This window comes from Otolemur garnettii, unplaced genomic scaffold, assembly GCF_000181295.1.
Source record: "Otolemur garnettii isolate 467f Iridium unplaced genomic scaffold, OtoGar3 scaffold00102, whole genome shotgun sequence".
NCBI classification, from domain to species: Eukaryota; Metazoa; Chordata; class Mammalia; order Primates; family Galagidae; genus Otolemur; species Otolemur garnettii.
In genome coordinates this window covers 3795665-3806209 of record NW_003852497.1, presented here as the reverse complement: position 1 = coordinate 3806209, position 10545 = coordinate 3795665, and positions in this window count along the sequence as shown.

The window sequence follows — 10545 nt, the reverse complement described above, 5'->3', positions numbered from 1 at the left end:
ATTGTACTGACCCATGGGGAAGAAATTTAGAAAGGGTGACCATTTAAAAGAAAAAGGAACTGTATCTATTTTTCAAATTTACTAAGTCATAGATTTTGGGAGCTAGAATTTAGTAAATTTTTTATATTTTTGATACATAGTAATATCATTAATCTTTGAGAATGTGGGAACATTGTACATGTTATTAAAATACCAACTTGAATTATTTTTTCTAGAAAAGATGCGAGAAGCTATTGTATATTCTGAGACCAGAAAGTAAGACTGTAATTGAGGCTTTAGAAAGGTTGCCAAAGAGTAGGATAGAAAGAGCAAGGAGAGACTGTGGGGAAAATCAAGAAGTATTGGGGAGCAAAATCATTAGAGGTCAGGCTAGTTGGGCTGTCTGTGAAAACAAGAATAAAGGAGACATCCATATATCTTTTATTTAAAATTTAAGCAGGAAGTCTTTATTCATGGCACAAAATATGGAAAATTTATAAGTGAATAAAATTAAAATGCATACAGGATGATTATTAAGTATTTGAGCTCAGATACTTAAGTATTTGAAATAGCTTACTATTATTTAAACTGTTATTGGGTTTTTAATTTTCAGTATTAAATTTTAATTTCTAGAAAATTAATTTAGTGTTTTTAAATTTATAATTTATAGGCTACAATATGCACTTATTTTAAGTCTATAGTTCACTGATTTTGAGGAAATGTATAGAGTGGTGCAGCCACCATCACAGTCCAGTTTTAGAACAATCCCGTGACCCTAAGATAAGACTACATGGCTCAGCGCCTATAGCTCAACCGGCTAAGGCGCCAGCCACGTACACCTAAGGTGGCAGGTTCGAATCCCCAGCCGGGACCCGCCAAACAACAATGACGGCTGCAACCAAAAAATAGCCGGGCGTTGTGGCCGGCGCCTGTGGTCCCAGCTACTTGGGAGGCGGAGGCAGGAGACTCGCTTGAGCCCAGGAGTTGGAGGTTGCTGTGAGCTGTAATGCCACGGCACTCTACCCAGGGGGACAGCTTGAGGCTCTGTCTCAAAAAAAAAAAAATAAGACTACATGTAGATTTACAACCTCACTCCCACCCCAAGAAAGAAAATGCCAAGAAAGATCCCTTGGAGGGATACTGTTAGGCTGTATGTTAAGCATATGTTAAAGTTTTGAGACAGTGGCCAAACTGTTTCTCAGATTAGCTGTATCATCCACAGTGTATGAGGGTTCCGGTGCCTCCCTGTGGTCACCAACATTTGATTGTATCAATTCTTTTTAAATTTTAGTCATTCTATGGGTTATATAATGGCATCTCATTGTCATATTAACTTGCATTAGACTAACAACTCGTAAAATTCCATATATTTCCATGTGCTTATTGGTCTTTTCTTTTTTTGTATGGGAGACTGAACATAAAAACGGACAATGACCTGACCATTTATGACAATGCACTCTGACCCTCAACCTTTGTATAATGAGTTCTGCATGTCAATAATTGCTCATCAAAGCACAACAGAAACCTCTCACTCTTTCCTATAAAGATTTCCTGCTATTCTGTCTGCCTTTAAGTCTCTGCCGAACTAAAGTGATGGTTGTTGCCTTCTCTTGCTATAGGTGGCTCTGAATAAATAATTTCCATTTGTTCTCTCTTAGGTTGGCTTTATTTCTTTGTGATTTAGTAAAGTGACTATTCAAATTTTTGTAAGTTTTTTTCTTATTATTAAGTTATTTGTTCTTTATTTTTTATATTAGTCTATGATCAAATACGTGATTTAGAAATATTTTATCTCAGTCCATAAATTGTTATCTAATTATCTAGTGGTATCTTTTAAAAAATTAAAGTTTTATATTTTGATAAAAATCAACTGAGAAGTTTTTTTATTCATAAATTACGCTTTTGGTGTCATAGAAATAATCACCTAACCCAAAGTCACAGAATTTTTCTCTATTTTATTCTAGACAGTTTACATTTTGAGTTATTTTTTTTAATAGTTCTCAGGGATTTGATGAACTTATTCTCCCAGGTAACTCCCACCCTAATTAAGATATGAAACATTTTAATTCTTTCCACATGAGTAGCCACTAATCTTTCTGGGATGAGTGTTCCCTGCTCTAGGAATTCATATAAATGGAATTAACAGTGTGCGGCCTTTTAAGTCTTTCTTTTGTACTATATAACGTTTTTGAAATCCATCTGTATCATGATAATCTGTCTACTTCTGGTATTTTCTTGAGTGGAAATCATTACATGTGACTTTTCATGTCTCGTGTTCTCCAAATTTGTTCTTCTTTTTAAAAAATTGATTAATTTGTATAGGTCCATTGCCTTTCTGTATTTATTACATAGTACATTATAAGATTAGCTTATTAATTTCTGTGAGTAAGCCATTAGAATTCTAACAGGGGTAAATATGTAGGTTAATTTGAGGAAATTTTTAATTTTAGGATATGCATCAATATTATGTAAAGTACATGTAATTTTCTGTATATTGTCTTGTACCCTGCAATCTTCCTAGTCTCACTTATTAGTTCTGGGAGTTTTTCTGTAGATTCCTTAGGGTATTTTTTGCATATGGGATTCTTACGTGTAAATGATCCATCCTTTCCAATAAGTATACTTTCAATTGTTTTTTCTCTTTCTTCCCTGACTATTGTCGCCTTAATTACAATGTTGGATGAAGTGGTAGGGGTGGATTTCCTTTCACTGTTCCTTATCTTGAGAGAAGAGGCTTCAATCTTTCATTCTTGAGTATGATGATACGTGTAAGTTTTTTCTAGCTGTCCTCTGAAAGCTTGAGGAAGTTTCTTTTTATTCCTAAAATGTTGAGATGTTTCATCATGAATAGATGTTGGACTTTGTGAAATGCTTTGTTTTTTTATTGTGGTAAAAGACACAAAACATCTAGCCATTTTTAGGTGTACGATTTAGTGGCATCATGTACGCTCATATTATTGTGCAATCATTATCACCATCAATCTCCAGGACTATTTTCATCTTCCCAAAATGAAACTCTGTGCTAATTTAAAAATAGCTCCCAATTTCCACCTCCTCTCAGCCCATGACAACCGCCATTCTGTTTTCTGTTTCTCTGAATTTGACTATTTTAGGTATCTCATATAAGGGGAATTACACAATATTTGTCCTTTGTGTCTGGCTGATTTCACTTAGCAAAATGTCTTCAAGGTTCTTCCTTGTTGTAGCATCTGTTAAAATTTCTTCCTTATTGAACACTAAATAACATTTCATTCTATGTATACATGTATAGCACATTTGTTTATCCTTTCATCTGTCAACAGACATTTGGATTGCTTCCACCTTTTGGCTTACTGTGAATAATGATAACATGAGCATGGGTGTGTGTATGTGTGTTGTGTGTGTTTATATCTATGTGTATATGTATGTGTGTGTGCATATATATATGTATATATATTTTAGAACTTGTTTTAAATTTTTTGGAGATATATATATATATATTCAGAGCAGAAATAGAATATCTGGATCATATTCCTATTTTGACTATTTTGAAGAATCACTATATTGTTTTTCATTGCAGTTGCACCATTTTACATCTCCACTAGCAATGCCCAGGCTTCCAGTTACTCCATATCTCACCAACAATGGTTGTTTTCCAGCTTGAGTGTGTATTTGTTGTTGTTTTGTAGATTTTTGTTTTAATAATAGCCATCCTAATGAGTGGGAAGTAGGATCCCATTATGGTTTTGATTTGCATTTCTCTAATAACGAATGATATTCAGCATTTTTTCAGGTACTTACTGGCCATCTGTATATCTTCTTTGGAAAAAAGTCTCTTCAAGTCATTTGTCCTTTTTTGGCAGGGGAGGCTTATTGAATTCAATAGATCCTTATTGAGTGCTTATTGTGTGCTAAATACTGTCCTAGGAGCTTGGGGCATGTCAGAGAGCAAAGCTCAGAGTCCTGCTGCCAAGGAGCTTCCAGTCAGGTGTTCACTGCCACTTCTGCATACAGTCTGTGACCACGGACAGGTCCCCACACATCCCTGCTCAGCTGTCCAGTAGGGGGACAGCAGGCCTGGCTCAGGTGTGAAAATGTGCCTGGTGTACAGCAGATGCCAAACTGGACACCCAACCCCAACCCCAACCCATCACCACCACCCAGAGAGTGGATAGGGCTAGAGGTTGATTTTTAGTAACAGAGAATGACAAGGAGAGGGCGCAGCCAAGTAATCTGGTGTGGGCTGGCTACACAGATCACCACATTCCTCCTATTAAGTACATAGTTTTCTGTGCTAGTAAAGCATCTCAATCTTTTATGTGTGAGCAATTATTTAAAATTTTGTAACTATAGATTTAATTAACTATGTTTTACATTGATGCTCTTTCACTAATGAAATGGTGATGGTAGACACTAATGGTATTGTTCCAGCATTTTCAGTTATCCACAAGGGCTGGTAAATAAAATCCAATGTAATGTTTCTTTCTTAGTAATACATATTTTTAAAAATATTTAATCTTTAATATTCTGTGATATCACTATGACATGTTGCTATGTGGATTTATTTTTATGCATCATACTTAGTAATTTGGGTGTGATTTTAAGCTGAATATTGGAAATTTCTCATCTTGTATTCATTAGAAAGTTATTTCTTCATAATTCCCATTGTGGTACTTCCCTTTAACGCTTACTATCGGTTTATCGGAGTATCTTACTAGAATCTTACTATATATCTAACTATATATTGCAAAGTTTCTTACTTTCTCTTACATGTTTGATGTTGTCTTACTAATTAGTTTTTGTATTCTGATATTTCCTTCAGTATTATTTTCAAATTACTTAACTTTCTCTTCACTTTTTCCAACCTTGAGTCTTCTGTTTATTACTTTTCTATCAACACATTGTCCCTTCCAAGACTTTACTTGTTTCTTATCCACAAATACTTGTTTCATTTCCATTGGTTTGGCTTCACTTTTTGTTTAATTTTTATAATCATGTAATATATGTAGTTATTCTATTTATACTTAGCATCTTCCAAATAAATGCATTTTTAAGTTTGTGAGTTCATGAAGAGTGAGTTGACATTCAAATGTTGATTTTTGCTTTTTTCTGTAATTTTAAACATTATTTAAACATTTAGGATTCTGGCTAGGACAGTAATTTTAAGGCAGAGATTTACATTTCTGTTCCCCTTTAACTCCCCTATTATCCCTCTCCTTCCATGATCATCGTTCTCTGGATTGAAGATTTTGGCTGCCTCCATCTTAATCCAAGGCCCCAAGCCTAAAATTTAGATTTAGGTCTAAAGTTAGGTCTTATAAAAGTTATTCACAAGTTCTGGATTGTGTTATTATTGTTAGATATCTCATTCCTTGGACTAGTGAATGACTAGTTTCAGTTGCCAGTAACAAAGTTAAGTCTTTGTAATTACTACTTCCCCAAATAGCAGATGTAGTTCAGACTGCCCTTTTGAGTTCAGGGTACTCCCTCCCTAGTCTCTGCTTGGAGCTGTTCCCCTGGTATTGCACTATTTTGACCCCCATATACCACAGCCTGCTTCAACAACCAGATCCCAGAGAGCCCCTGGATTAACTCCACTCACTAGCACCTGTTCTGTTGAGGTCCCTGCAAATATTTGTCTTGGTTTTGAGCCAGTCTATGTGTGTTCATTTATTTTTTTCATATGTTATCTATTGTTCCTTTGGCATAAGTAAAAAGAGATTAGTGAAAGTGTAAAATGAATAGATCATTTTGGTTAGAAGTTATCTCCTTGTTCTCAGAATCTTAATGAATGTCTTAAAATATCTCCCTTCTCTTGTCTCCCCGCCCCACCCTCTTTCTTTGGGTGGATGTGCCAGTTCACTCAGACACACACCCACAATACTATATGTACACATGTGTGCACACGTGTATATCTATATATCTGTCCACCTTTATGCATGAACTGGTGCATCTACCCAGAGCGTATGTGTATTTATGTGTGTGTGTATGTAATTGGCTTTTTCTTCCCATTACAGAGCTATATTGTCAGTAGTTTGATTGCAGGAGAATCGAAACAGTTCTATCATTGTTTCTGTTTGGATGGCTTTCTTAGCAAAGTGCTAATAATGATCATGGCCTTCTAAGTAATCTCCACCATCTACTGAAGAAATATATTGTTGGTCTCTGGGGAAGCAGGTACTCAAGTTGAGATGAAGTCATCCTCATACCTGAGAAGACGAGTGGATATGTGGTTGGATAAAATTGCAAATGGCACTCTTAAATTTTATTTTCAGTAAAATATTACTTAACGTGGGAAGCAGATCTTTTCTCCTTCCAAATGCATGACAGCCATTTGCTAATGAATGCTTTTAAATCTACTTCCTGAGTCTTGAGATATAACAAATTATAAACTTTTTTGCTCTGAAGATAGAGGGAAAAAAAGCATGTATAAAATTTGGCGCAGAAAAACCATAGCTTTATTGGAAAACTAGAAAAGATTCTGTTTGTTAAGCTAGTATCTTCTCTTTACACATCTTCAACGGGAATCATTTAATAGCTACTTAAGTCTACCTTAAAGGATCAACTAAAGTTGCCGTCCCTCTCTTAGTCCCAGGGGTTAATTATAATATCTTATTATTAAAGAGAAGTCAACTGCAGAGAAGTAAAGAGGGAAAAGAAAGAACAAAATAAAATCTAAGTGGAAAGACAACATATATTGTTTACTTCTTTTGTTTTACCTTCCAGAGAAACCATTCTTTTCTTTGCTTAGTGATTTCTACATGATGTTTTTAGAAGCGGCTTATTAAAGTCTGTTAGACAAATTCTTATAATTACACAGGCTACTTTCTAAAGGTGTATATTACCATTCTATTTGCCACATTTTGTTCCATAGACAATCAGATATCTCATTTTTCTTCTGGTTCTGGTACTCCAAACAGGCAATATATTTTTTCTTTTCTTCTCTTCTCTCCTCTCCTCTTCTCTTCTCCACTTCTCTCCTCTCCTCTCCTCTCCCTCTCTCTCTCTTTCTTTTTTTTTTGACAGAGTCTCCCTATGTTGCCCTTGGTAGAGTGCTGTGGCATCACAGCTCACAGCAACCCCAAACTCTTGGGCTCAAGCGATTCTCTTGCCTCAGCCTCCCATGTAGCTGGGACTACAGTTATCCATCACAGTGCCTGGCTATTTTTTGTTGCAGTTGTCACTGTTGATTAGCTGTCCTGAGCCTGGTCTGAACCCGACAACTGTGGTGTATGTAGCTAGCATCATAACCACTGTGCTACGAGCACCAAGCCAATATATTTCTTTCTTATTTCCAATTTTGACATTCTCCAACTGTATGCATGCATTTCTGAGCCCTTGGTCTGGAGTAGGATGGGTAGTTTTAGTGTAAAAATACATTTGCAATCTATATTCACATCTGCATACAGCAAACTCTGCATCTAACCCTATTATCCCCGGATAATTCATTCTGGGTGGTTTTGACAGTTTCAGAGAAGTCATAGCCTATACTAGAAGTATTTTTCTATTCCAATCCTAAAAGCCTTGTCCAAGTTGTCAATAAATAATAAGTAATGGATTTCATAATATTAATTAGGTGATGGGTCATTGGAAATTGAATTTGCTTCACTTGTCCCAACTCCGGGTCGTCCTCCTGAGCAGAAGTTGCAAGGCAACGTTTCTTCAGTTCTTCTGCTGTCTTCTGTTTGGGGAGAGCTGTGTGGTGTAGCTTGTGGGTCAGTGGAGGCTACATGGCGATCACATGACTTTGAACCTCTTAAGACCTACAAGTTCATTTCCATTGTCTTTGTCTCTTCTCCTGTCCTCTCTACTCACCAGCAGGCTCAGAACCTTCCAGAATAGATAAAGAGGGGCAAGGGAATGAATGATATTCTAAGATGAGTTGTGGAGGAAGCAAATACAGACAAAACCAGGCAATAAAAACCTGACACTAATACTCACCCCACACAGCTTGGGCAGCATCTTCCATTCGGCAATAAGCACCTTACTATTCTCCCCCAATATGGCAAGATGTTAAGTATTTCCTCAGCTTCCATTAATACCGTCAAGTGTTGGAGTGTGTCAATTTTCACATTTCTGATGCTAACTGCCAAGGTCAGGTAATTCAGGGGTAGCGTGTTATGCTGTTACCAGAGGCCACATCTTGTACAAGTTAACACATCGCATCTTTTCTCATCACCGTTTATTATTTTTTAAGACACTAACACATTCATTTTATTGCCAAGGAATTGTGTTTCTTGTTATTATTTTTAAGTCCTTTCATTCGTCTGTGTCAGCAGCTGCAGCTGAAACTCCAAGATGCCTGATTCCCGGAAGAAATCCCAGGGTACAAAACGGGCAAGGTACATTTGCGGTGTCAGGAAAACCTGTTTAGTTAGAGTCTTATCTTGGTGCCCTGCTGCCCTTTTTAAACAAATGTATTGGATTTTTGCACTTTATTGCTGCTTCATAGCCCAGTCTCTAAAATAGACTTCTCTAATTTTGTGTGCAAGAGAGAGTTTACTTAACAAACGACCCCATATTGCCTTTAACAGGGAAGGTTGTTAACCAGGATTATTGTACACCCATAGAACATCACATGCTAAGTGTTTGCAGCTCTCCAACTTTTAACATGCTCCCCCCAGCGCCCGTTTCCAGCGGGATCATGAGTCTTGAGCTGGGTGGTGAGCACAGAGTGGTAAATAAAACTCAGCCTGCATTCTGTCAGTCTCTCCTGTGCTGAGAGGTGCCACTGTTGGATGACACAGTCCTGGGGAAATGAACAGCACAGAGTATTCCCAGTGGAAATATCACTTGTACAATCTCTCTTTTAATTGCTATTGCCAAATTCACTGATTGAAGTTGGCAGCTGTTGCCCTTTCGTCCAGTTGATTTTTGGTTTTCCCTTATTTATTATCATGATTGTATGATTAACAGAGACAGTGAGCTTTCATCAGAAACACTGGGAAGTCACAGAACCCGAAATATATTGTTATTTGGGTCTTCAAAAATAGTCTTCTGTTTCAAGGAAGAGGAGGCTATAGAGTAAGCACTCCAGTACAGGAAGATTGCCTCTCTGTTCCCAGACCCAGGGGAGGAGTCATGAGCAAGTAAAAGCCCCTAGCAACACTAAGAAAGATTCTTACAGCTGTCCCTGTTAACTACAACTGCCCATTCAGTCCAGAAAGTTAGGTGAATTATGATGCAGAAATGTACTGTGAAGTTTTTTCTGCTCTTCTTCCCCTGAGTCTTCCTTCGCTCAATATTCCCATGTCTTTCTCTTCGTCCGTTCAGCTGTGTTGTATTCCCCAAGGGTTTTGACGTCATTGACTTCTGGCCTCTTGCTTTGGTTCACTTATTTTATTTATTTTATTTTATTTTATTATTTTATGAGACAGAGTCTCAACTATTTTGCCCCGGGTAGAGTACCATGGTGTCATCATAACTCACATCTACCTCAAACTCTTGGTCTTGATCAATCCTCTTGCCTTAGCCTCTTGCGTAGCAGGGACTACAAGCCTGCACAACCACACCTGGCTATTTTTTTTTTTTCTATTTTTAGTAGAGATGGGTAGGGTCTTCCTCTTCCTCAGATTGGTCTTAAACTCCTGACCTCAATCAATCCGCATGCCTTGGCCTCCCCAAGTGCTAGGATTACTGGCATGAGCCATCACATCTGGTGGGTTCACATTTTAAATGAGGCATTTCCTGCTCCTAAAAATACCTGATATATAGTTTAGGGACATCAAAAGATTTTTACGTACTTTTTAAATGCTTCCATATCTAAGGTCTTTTTCTCTTTTCTGAGTTTCTGTTTCAGTTTCAATAATCTAGATTCAAAATACAGGCATACTTCAAATATATTTCTGGTTTGGTTCCAGACCACTGTGGTAAAGCAAATATTGCAATAGAATGAGCCACACAAGCATTTTGGTTTCCCAGCACATAAAAAGTTATGTTTACACTATTCCTTAATCTCTTAAGTGTGTGCAGCGTCATGTCTAAAAACAATGTAAATACCTTAATTATAAAATGCTTTATTATGAAGATATGCTAAGGACCATGTGACCTTTCTTTTTGCTGGTGGAGGGTCTGGCCTTGATGCTGATGGCTGCTGACCTATCAGGGTTGGGGTCCCTGAGGGATGGGGTAGCCATGACAATTTATTTAAATACAATCAGAATGAAGTTTGCCATGTTGATTGACTCATTTTTCCATGAAATATTTCTTGGTAGTATGCAATACAGTTTGATAGCATTATACTCACAGTAGAACTTCTTCTTTTTTTTTTTTCCAGTTTTGGCCAGGCCAGGCTTAAACCCACCACCCCCAGTATATGGGGCCAGGGCACCCTACTCAACTAAGTTTGTGGACTATTCGATATCTTTTCTAAATCTTTCGTTATTTCTACAACGTCCACAGCATCTTCACCAGGAATAGATTCCATCTTCAGAAACCACTTCTTTGCTCATCCAATCAAATTGTGTGTTGAGATTGCAGCAATTCAGTCACATCTTCAGGCTCTACTTCTAATTTTAGTTCTCTTGTTATTTCTACAATATATGTAGTTATTTTCTCCATTGAGTCTTGAACCCCTTAAAGTCATCC